Here is an 8,871-nt window from a genome sequence, read left to right on the forward strand (position 1 = left end):
AAACTTTTAAGGTCCTACTGGGGAAAAGCACACACATTCCCACAAAATTAACAAAGATACAAAACATTCTGCTTGCTTGTCCCGTGTTACAAATTACAATTAAGCAAATGGTACCATTGTGAACTGAAAGCATCAAAGTGCTTCCTATCCTTCCTAACTCACTCATAGGAAATGATAATTTCACAAGAGGAAAGTCGCCCCATTCTGATGCATGCCACCTTCTTACACATAGTAAGAGTAAAGAACTCCATCAGCCTTTTCCAATTGTCCATAAATGACTCAGTGAGTTGGCAAGCAATTACAGAATCTCCATAAAGTTAATGTTTAAAATGCCAGAAAGCTACATGTTTCAAACAAATCTTTTTTAAAAAGTTTCTCCATATGTGTTCCTACTTGGCTTTGTATTATGACTGTGTTTTACTCTCATTTATGTAGCCTGAGCACTTCAAAAGAATAAGAATGGACTGAACTTTTCTCTTCTCTACAGAAACAAAGTGGGCGAGGCCATGCTAACTAAAACATTTTCTAGTTATTGGAACTGATTCCAGCAGCCAGCATCATCATTCCCTGATCTACAATTTTGGTCTCTGGACACCTCACGTACTTGTCCCAAATACTGCTGATTTTTCCATTCATCAAGATTCTCTATGATCTGTAACCAGTAAAGTCAATGTCCACTGACCTGAGCAAGTCACTCAGCCTCAAAGTGCGTATCCCTGGGCAATTCTCTACAAGTCTAGAAGGGGCAGATCAGCACTGGTACAAGGCAATTTCTTCAATGAAAATCCCTTTTACCAATGAAATCACAGGTTCAAATAACTAACAACAGTCCACAGGCAGATGGTGGGCCAAGCAGAAAGCACTGCTCCTGGAACACCCCCTGATTCCTTTCCTCCATCCAGGTCTGGATTCAAGGGCTCCACTCATCTGTAAAAGGGAACAATAATGCAATAATTGCCCGAGGAACATAAAAGAATTGAGCGAGGATTTCTATAAAGGACTCTGCAAATCTTGAAGAACCATAATGTAACTCTTAGTGTTGTGTGCAAATGAAAAAAAAAAGTTTAAGTGCAGTGCTTCCTAAGCTATGCTGAGAATGACTGAATTTTGTCTGAATCATTCACGTGGTCCCTGTCGGACACAAGTGATTCCACTCATCCATCACTGACACTCACAGCACTGCAGACATGAAGGCATGAAGATAGGTTCAGCAGAGGCTCAGGCCCAAGACAGGCAGGGCAAGGGTGGGTTCTCTGTTCTTTTAAACACCTATCTGACACTGGCTTTTCCAGGTATTATTTGTTTTTCTCCTCACAAAACTAAAGTGCTGAAGAGGTACTGGCTGAAGTCAGAACAGGCTGAGGAATGAGGATGGAAACAAGCCTGCTTCATACAGTCAGGAGACCAAAGCTCTACTATGGGCCCTGCCACCTGGTGTCCTGGCAGAAGTCACCTGGACCCCTGAGGCCCAGTTTCCTCCTCCACAAAGGAGGTGGTAAATTAGAAATCTTTAAAGTGGCTTGTAGCTCTGGCCCTCATTCTATAATTCTGGCTACTGCCTAGCTTTGAAATTCAGGAAACCTTTATGTAATTACAGGAAACCAAAATTTCTGGAATATTTTGAAAATAACAATATTATGCAGCAAAGTTCTAATGATGAAAACAGATATACTTAGATGATATAATTAAGTTGACCTTACAGAGGACAAAAGAGCTGAACTGTTCTTAATAACTCCGTGAAATAGGTCAAAATAAGAGGACCATGAAGCTTGAATTTTTCTGATCAGTTACTGTTTCTAAGTAACCAAGTCTTTCTTTAAAAAGGGCTAAGAATGGAATTTTTCCATATATCTCCTCACTATTACTAAATTTCCACAAAAGAACAACCATCAGGAAAGGAGAGAGAGTTGACTTCCACCATCTTCTGGGCCATCAAACACTGTATAGCAGAGATGTCACTCAGCTGGCCAAGCGCAGCCTAAACCAGACTAAAATGTCATTGGAACATAGTTACCATAATAAATAAAAATACAACACAACACAGATAATGTAAACATGGTTTTCTAAGTCACTATGCAGGCTGTAGAAATCCATTTCTTTTCGAGTCTGACATCACTCTTCTAGGATATAGTAAGCTCCTTTCCCAAATGGGAGTGGAGGATGGGAATAAGCTGGTCCTTGACAGTCACTATGGATTATGTACTATTCACAAGTTAACTTTCTAAGAATCCTATACAATGACATATAGTTTTAATAAAACTACACTGAATGGCAGAAACTGGGCATAGACCAATCTTACACCGTCTAATAAATAAAGTCTAACTGGGTGCGCAATCTATGTATAAAGGCTGATACTATAAGCAATTTGGGAGAGCAAGAAATAGTTTTATCTGTCAGATTTATGGAGAAGGGAAGACTGTATGACCAAACAAGAGTTAGAGAGAATTATGAAATACAAAATGGATAATTTTGATTACATTAAATTGAAAAGTTTCTGTACGAATAAAGCCAATGTAACCAAGATTAAGAGGAAAGTGGAAAATTGGGAAAGAATTTTTACAACCAGCGTCTCTGATAAAGGACTCATTTCTAAAATATACAGAGAACTGAGGCAAATCTATAAGAATACAAGTCATTCCCCAATTGATAAATGGTCAAAGGATATGAACAGGCAGTTTTCAGAAGAAGAAATTAAAGATATCTGTAAGCATATGAAAAAAATGCTCTAAATCACTACTGATTAGAGAAATGCAAATCAACATAACTCTGAGGTACCACATCTCACCAGTCCAATTGGCTAAGATGACGAAACAGGAAAATTATAAATGCTAGAGAGGATGTGGAAAAATTAGACTACTAATACATTGTTGGTGGAGTTGTGAACCGATTCAACCATTCTGGAGAGCAATTTGGAACTATGCCCAAAGGATAAGTAATTCCATACCCTTTGACCCAACAATACCACTTCTAGGGCTGTATCCCAAAGAGATCATAGAAGTGGGAGAAAGACCCATATGTACAAAAATATTTATAGCAGCTCTTTTTGTGGTGACAAAGAACTAGAAATCAAGGGGATGCCCATCAATTGGGGAATGGCTAAACAAGTTGTGGTATATGAACATAATGGAATACTATTGTGTTATAAGAAATGAGGAGCAGACGGACTTCATAATAACCTGGAGAGACTTAAATAAACTGCTGCTGAGTGAGGAGAGCAGAACCAGGAGAACACTGTACACAATTACAGACACATCATATCTGTGATGACTGACTTTGATAGACTGGGTTCCTCTCAGCAATGCAAGGTTTTAAGACAACTCCAAAAAACTCATGATGGAAAGGGATATCTACATCCAGAGAAAGAAACAGTCTGAATGCAGATTGAAGCAAACTACCTGTCCTCTCTCTTTTTCTGTTTTGTTTTGTTTCTTCTTTCTCATTGTTCACCCCATTGTGGTTATAATCCTTCTTTACAACTTGATTAATGTTTAATATGAAGGTATTTGTAAATCCTATATTTGATTGCATGCCGCCATGGGGGGAAGGGGGAGAAAATTAGAAACTCAAGGGATTGTGAAACTTAAATGTTGTAAACTAGAAGTAAAGAAATATATTTATAAAAAAAGGAAAAAGAAAAAAAACTACACTGAAAATTAGCCTGGCTTGGATGATTCTGAGCAAACTTTTGGATTCTGCAAATGTTTCAAGATAGCATTATAAAAACTAACTATTGTTCTAAGTACAACAGACTTGACAAGGTTGGGGAGAGAGGGTGGGGCCGGATTTCTCTCTCACCCACTGGGTTCTTTTTAATTAAAATCCTGACTGTTCACTTATCATTTGTATCTATCTAAAAATCAAAGTGCAAGGCAAATTCTAGTTATTTCAAGTTTCCCAATATTTGAAATCAGATGAATGGGAGTTTGGGGAAATGCCATCTGAAAAAAACCATTATATTTGAAATAATAATAGCACCTTCCATTTAGATGGCTCTTGGAGGTTTAGAAAACCCTTCTCTCACAACTACCTTGAGAGACTCAAAGGGTGAGCCTCATCTACCTGGTTTTGTAGTTAAGGAAACAGACGAAGAGGGAGTAGCTCATCCAAGTTCACACAGCAAGGCAGTGGCAGAGCAGAGATCCAAACCTCAGTCTAATGCTTTTTTTGTTCTGCACTGAAGTAAATGGTCAGCAATGAACACAACCTCAAAATCTTTAGAAGTTTCTCATTTTTACTTTTGAAAATGTTATTTTGCAAAACAAGGGCCACACTAGGTTGACATATTATCAACCATGGCTTGTGCTTGGGAAATAATCTACAGAGCCCCAAGAAAAAGCAAGATCACCTTAAACATGAAGGAGGATGGCCAGAAAATCTGGAACACTGAGCTAGGAGAAACATCTGGCAGGGTAGGAGAGGCTGTTCATTACAAACACAGTCCAGGTCCTACCTCCTAATCCTCCTGGTCCCTAGGGCTCAGTCCTTGGTCATCTTTTCTTTTCTCTTTATTAGCAATTATTTCTCTTTGAGCGAGAAACCCTGAGGGTCTTCTCCCAGATTCATTTTTGTCTCCTTTTTTTGAGTAGGTAAAGAGACCATTCTCTGCCTCATTTATTACTCAGCCTTAATCACTGAAACCAGTTAGACTTCAGCTTAGAAAGGCCAACGTCCCCCATGGCATCCAGAGCCACCTCCAGTTGTCCTGATACATATCTGACAACTTGACCCAGATGGCTCCAGAGGTGAAAGTGAGGCTGGTGACAGTGCACAGCCCTCCCTCACTTAAATCCAATTCACTTGCATGCCATGGCATCACCTCCCTGCTCTTTCACAGAGTTATTTCATCGACTCCCATGGATTCAACTGTCATCTCAATGCTGATGATTCTCAGATGACCCTATCCTGCCCTAACCTCTCACCCTACCCTCCAGTCAGCATCTCTACCTGCCTCTTGGACCCTCTGAAATGGCAGTCCCATAGACACCTTAGATTCCATATGCCCAACACTGAACTCATTATCACGCCTGCCAAGAGCACCACTACTATCCCAATCTTCTGGGCTCCCAACACCTGGCTGTTACCCTCAGCTCCTCATTCTCTCTTCCCCATCCCTCTAGCCAATCAGTTACTGAATCCTGTGAATTCTACCTTCTGCTATGAGTTCTCTCATTAACTCGGGCCCTGCCATGTCCCTAGTGAAGGCCCTCATCACCTCACCCCTGGCCTATTGTAGTGGCCTGCTAGCAGGGCTCCCTGCCTTAAGGCTCCTCACAATGATCCTCCTCGGCCACAGGTCTTTCTGGATGCCCTCCAACTCCTGTTTTACACACTCCAACCGCTCTCTGTTATCTCTGGCTTTTAAAGCCCTCTTACCTTTCCAGTCTTCTTACCCCTTCTTCCCCTGCCTGTGGACAATTGACACCATGTGCCTTGCTGTTCCACTCTAGATGGCACTTGAACACATAAGGTACTCCATCTGACTTCACGAATTTTCACTGGCTGTACCCTCTACCTCCAATTGTAACTGCCATCATCTCTGCCCCAGGGCTTCTCCAACTTCCTTCAAGTCTCAGCTAAAAGCCCACCTTCCCAAGAAGCCTTTCCCAGTCTCCCCTAATGCAAGTGCCTTCCCCCTGGAATAATCTCTATTTTATCTTCTCTTTACTGTATTTGCACAGAACTGTTTGCATGTGGTCTCCCACATTGGGCTGTGAGCTCCTTGAAGTCAGGGACTGAGTTTTTTGCCTCCCTTTGTATCCTAAGCTAGAATAGCACTTGGCACATAAAAGATACTCCAGGCTTGCTGACTGGACTGAGTCCTTGCTACCTAAGTGAGCACACCCTGCGGACTCGGATGCCTTCACAAATGGGAGCTGGGAAAAACTCAACTAATGTTATATCCTTTCCAGCCTTCTGTTCTATAAACTTATTTTTGTTAAATGTTTTGTCATCTATCTACTGTTGTCTCATTTTGTGCCAATTCCAATACTGAAGCATCAGACCAGCATTAAGTCAAGGCTGCCTGAAGACAAGCAGGAACACAGCATTAAGGTCAACAGCATAAGGGACAGATACCCTATAGAGGATGTATGGACCGACAAGTACTGTATGAGATAGGTTGCGATCATGACCCGTGGAGATCACATACCAATGAAGTCACAATGAAGTCTGGCACTGGCGCATCACGCACAACACATACACAAGGCTAACTTGAAGCAATCTGCTTTTGGAATTCTGCAAACATGAGAAAGATGACACAGAAATTCAGGAAAGGACTTTATGACCTCACTGTCTTCTCTCTCCAAGTTTGTTCTGATGAGTTTTCTAAAACAGATACATTCAGAATCACAGACTCAGGGCAAGGATAAGCATCTCATCCACTTGGTTACTGAGAGTGGGAAACCTTGTAGGACACTGCTAAAACAGTCACTCAGCTTCTACTTCCTGTGGCAGGGGGCTCAGGATTCTGTGAAGACCATTCCATTTTGAGAAGTAGTAGAATGTGAGAAAGCTCTTCTTCCTTCCTATCTACTCATCCATCCATCCATTTTTCTATCTCTCTTATCATTCTATTGAAACTGGGTCCAAATCTGTTTCCCTTATAATTTCTGGCTGTTGGGCCTAGTACTGCTCTTTGGAATTACAATAAATCTAATCGCTCCTGTCCGAATGAACCCTTCAGAAACTAAGATGTGTAGCACATGCCAGACTCTTCTTCTCTCCAGGCTGACCAGGTCCAATTCCTCCACCTAAGTGCAATTTCTTTAAAAGGGTCCCAGATGGTAGCTGACAGTCTACCCAGCTCTAGGTCTTGGAACCCAAGGTCCTTTTCCTCAAATGACATGATTTCTAGATGCCATCATTATGGTCATGTTTTTCAGCACCTTCTCAAGTTTTATCAGCAATTCTATTAAAATGTGATGACCAGAGCTGGACATAATGCTCTAGGAACAGTGGGGCCAGTGCAGAGTTCAGTGAGGCTATAACGTTTCTTGATATAAACACTTCAGTACTTTTGGTCAACCTATGATTTCATCTATTTGAATATTACCTCTAACCGTGCAGATCACAACCTGTCTATGGTGGACCCTTTCCCATGCCAAGTCCTATCTCTGCTGATGCAAGAAGCAAGTAGAACCACCCTTTAGCATGGTGCACAAGGACTTGAAGTCCCACTTCTACTGAAACAACTCCCAAAATGTACTGGCTTTGCTCTGAGCTCTGTCACACTGATACTCAGCTTTTACCTCATTTAATTCTCTAGGTTTCTTTACACATAAACTGCTCTTCAGTCAAATTGTGCTCAGTTATGTCACAAGAAGAGATGATACAGCTCAGTGGGTTTTGCCCCATCATAGCGATACTGAGCAATCTGTAAACAATTCCCAGGATTTCAGAATTTAATTTTTCTGAGTGTTTACAGGTCTAATGAACTGCAAGCTGAATGCTGCAGAAGTATAGCAGTAGAAAAAGCCTACTAGACTTTACATCCATCTTAATTTGACTAAGAATAAAATGTATTTTAATCTTAAATGATGATGGCTCTTCAATGTCAATCTTGTATTGGTGAGAACAAATGGTTCTTGTAGCTCTTGATGCCACAGAACCAGCTTCGGCTCCCACGTGGAGAGGAGGGAGTGGACTCGCATCAGCAACACATTCATCTTTTGCTTAAAGAGAGTTCAGCTCCTGGCATCTTCTGGGCTAGTTCTCTCGCAAATATAAACATCTCCTGTTTATGGGAACAATAAGCACTTTCTGCACTGTTCCTTCCAGGCAGTGCCATATGACTATGACAAAGGAGAGTGAGAGGAGTTTTTCTTTTTCTTAGACTTACATATGTCTGAGCCTTTGCATCATCAGGGTCCCTGTGCTACATAGAGAAAGCTCTTGGAGATGATCTAGTCCAACACCCTCACTTCACAAATGAAAGAACACAATTTGATGTGAAATCAATTGTCCAAGGCTGAATAGGCTGGAGGAAAGGGCAGAGCCAGTATGCACTTCTGGGCCTAGAGGAAACAGTAATGACAACTAGCAATAGCCTCAAAAACAATGAGCATTTATAGAGCACTTGAAGGCTTACAAAGTGCTCCACAAAATTAGCTCATTTAATCTTTACAATAACCTGAAAGAATAGATGCTATTACGGGTATCCTTATATAGATGAAGAAACTGAGGTCAAAGCAGTGCAGTAACTTGCTCAGGGTCATACCTCTAGTCAATGTCAGCCCAGATTGGAACCTGGGTGTTTGCCTGACTCCAGGTTCAGTGCTGCCCACAAGGCTAAGAAGTTGCCTCTAAATGCAAATCCGGCCCTTCATGTCCAAGGGTTGGACATAAATTCTATATACACCTTGTGGCTTACCAATACTTAAAATAGGTGTGATTATAATGAGGGGGTGACTTATTGAGGTCTCTTGATAAGGGGATTCTAAAAGGGAATGAATGAATAAGCCATATTTCTGCACATGTTAAAACTTCCAAAGTGCTTTCTTCCCAACAACCACATGAGGAAAGTGACCCAAGCATTATCATAGCCATTTTACAGACTAGGAAACTGAGGCCCAGGAAAGACAAGAGGCAAGTAAATGGCAAAACCAGGAGCTGAAACCAGGTTACCAGCTGTACCCTAGGATGAAGGTCAGTCAGCTTCGTTCACGTGTTAACCTCATAATGCTAAAAGGATAAATGTTGTGGCCCTTGCTCCTTGTTTGTCCAATCTGTTGTAACTTAATGTAATCTTATGGGAAGAAAAGCTCAAGAACACCAGCACTCTAAGGACAAAGTGGAAAACAAACCATACAATGAGGTAGGAAAGTAACTGTCTTTCTCAGTCCAACCCACTTATTCCGAAAGTCAATGTATGAG

The 8,871-nt window shown here is 41.2% G+C and overlaps 1 protein-coding gene across 9 annotated transcripts in view; it reads right to left on the minus strand.

The window, feature by feature from the left end:
- Positions 1-8,871, minus strand: part of PEAK1 (pseudopodium enriched atypical kinase 1) — a 280,555-nt gene that overhangs the window by 255,190 nt on the left and 16,494 nt on the right. Inside the window, exon 1 of one of the 9 annotated variants that reach the window (XM_069071432.1) lies at positions 683-1,570. The exons of the other annotated variants lie outside the window; for them this stretch is intronic. The gene's annotated coding sequence lies outside the window, so the exon portion shown is untranslated. Of the gene's footprint in view, positions 1-682; positions 1,571-8,871 lie in introns of those variants that run through there. 9 annotated transcript variants of the gene reach the window in all.

Source organism: Petaurus breviceps, unplaced genomic scaffold, assembly GCF_028583685.1.
Source record: "Petaurus breviceps papuanus isolate PSGF00001 unplaced genomic scaffold, PetGlider_PUasm1.0 90825, whole genome shotgun sequence".
Classification (NCBI taxonomy): Eukaryota; Metazoa; Chordata; class Mammalia; order Diprotodontia; family Petauridae; genus Petaurus; species Petaurus breviceps.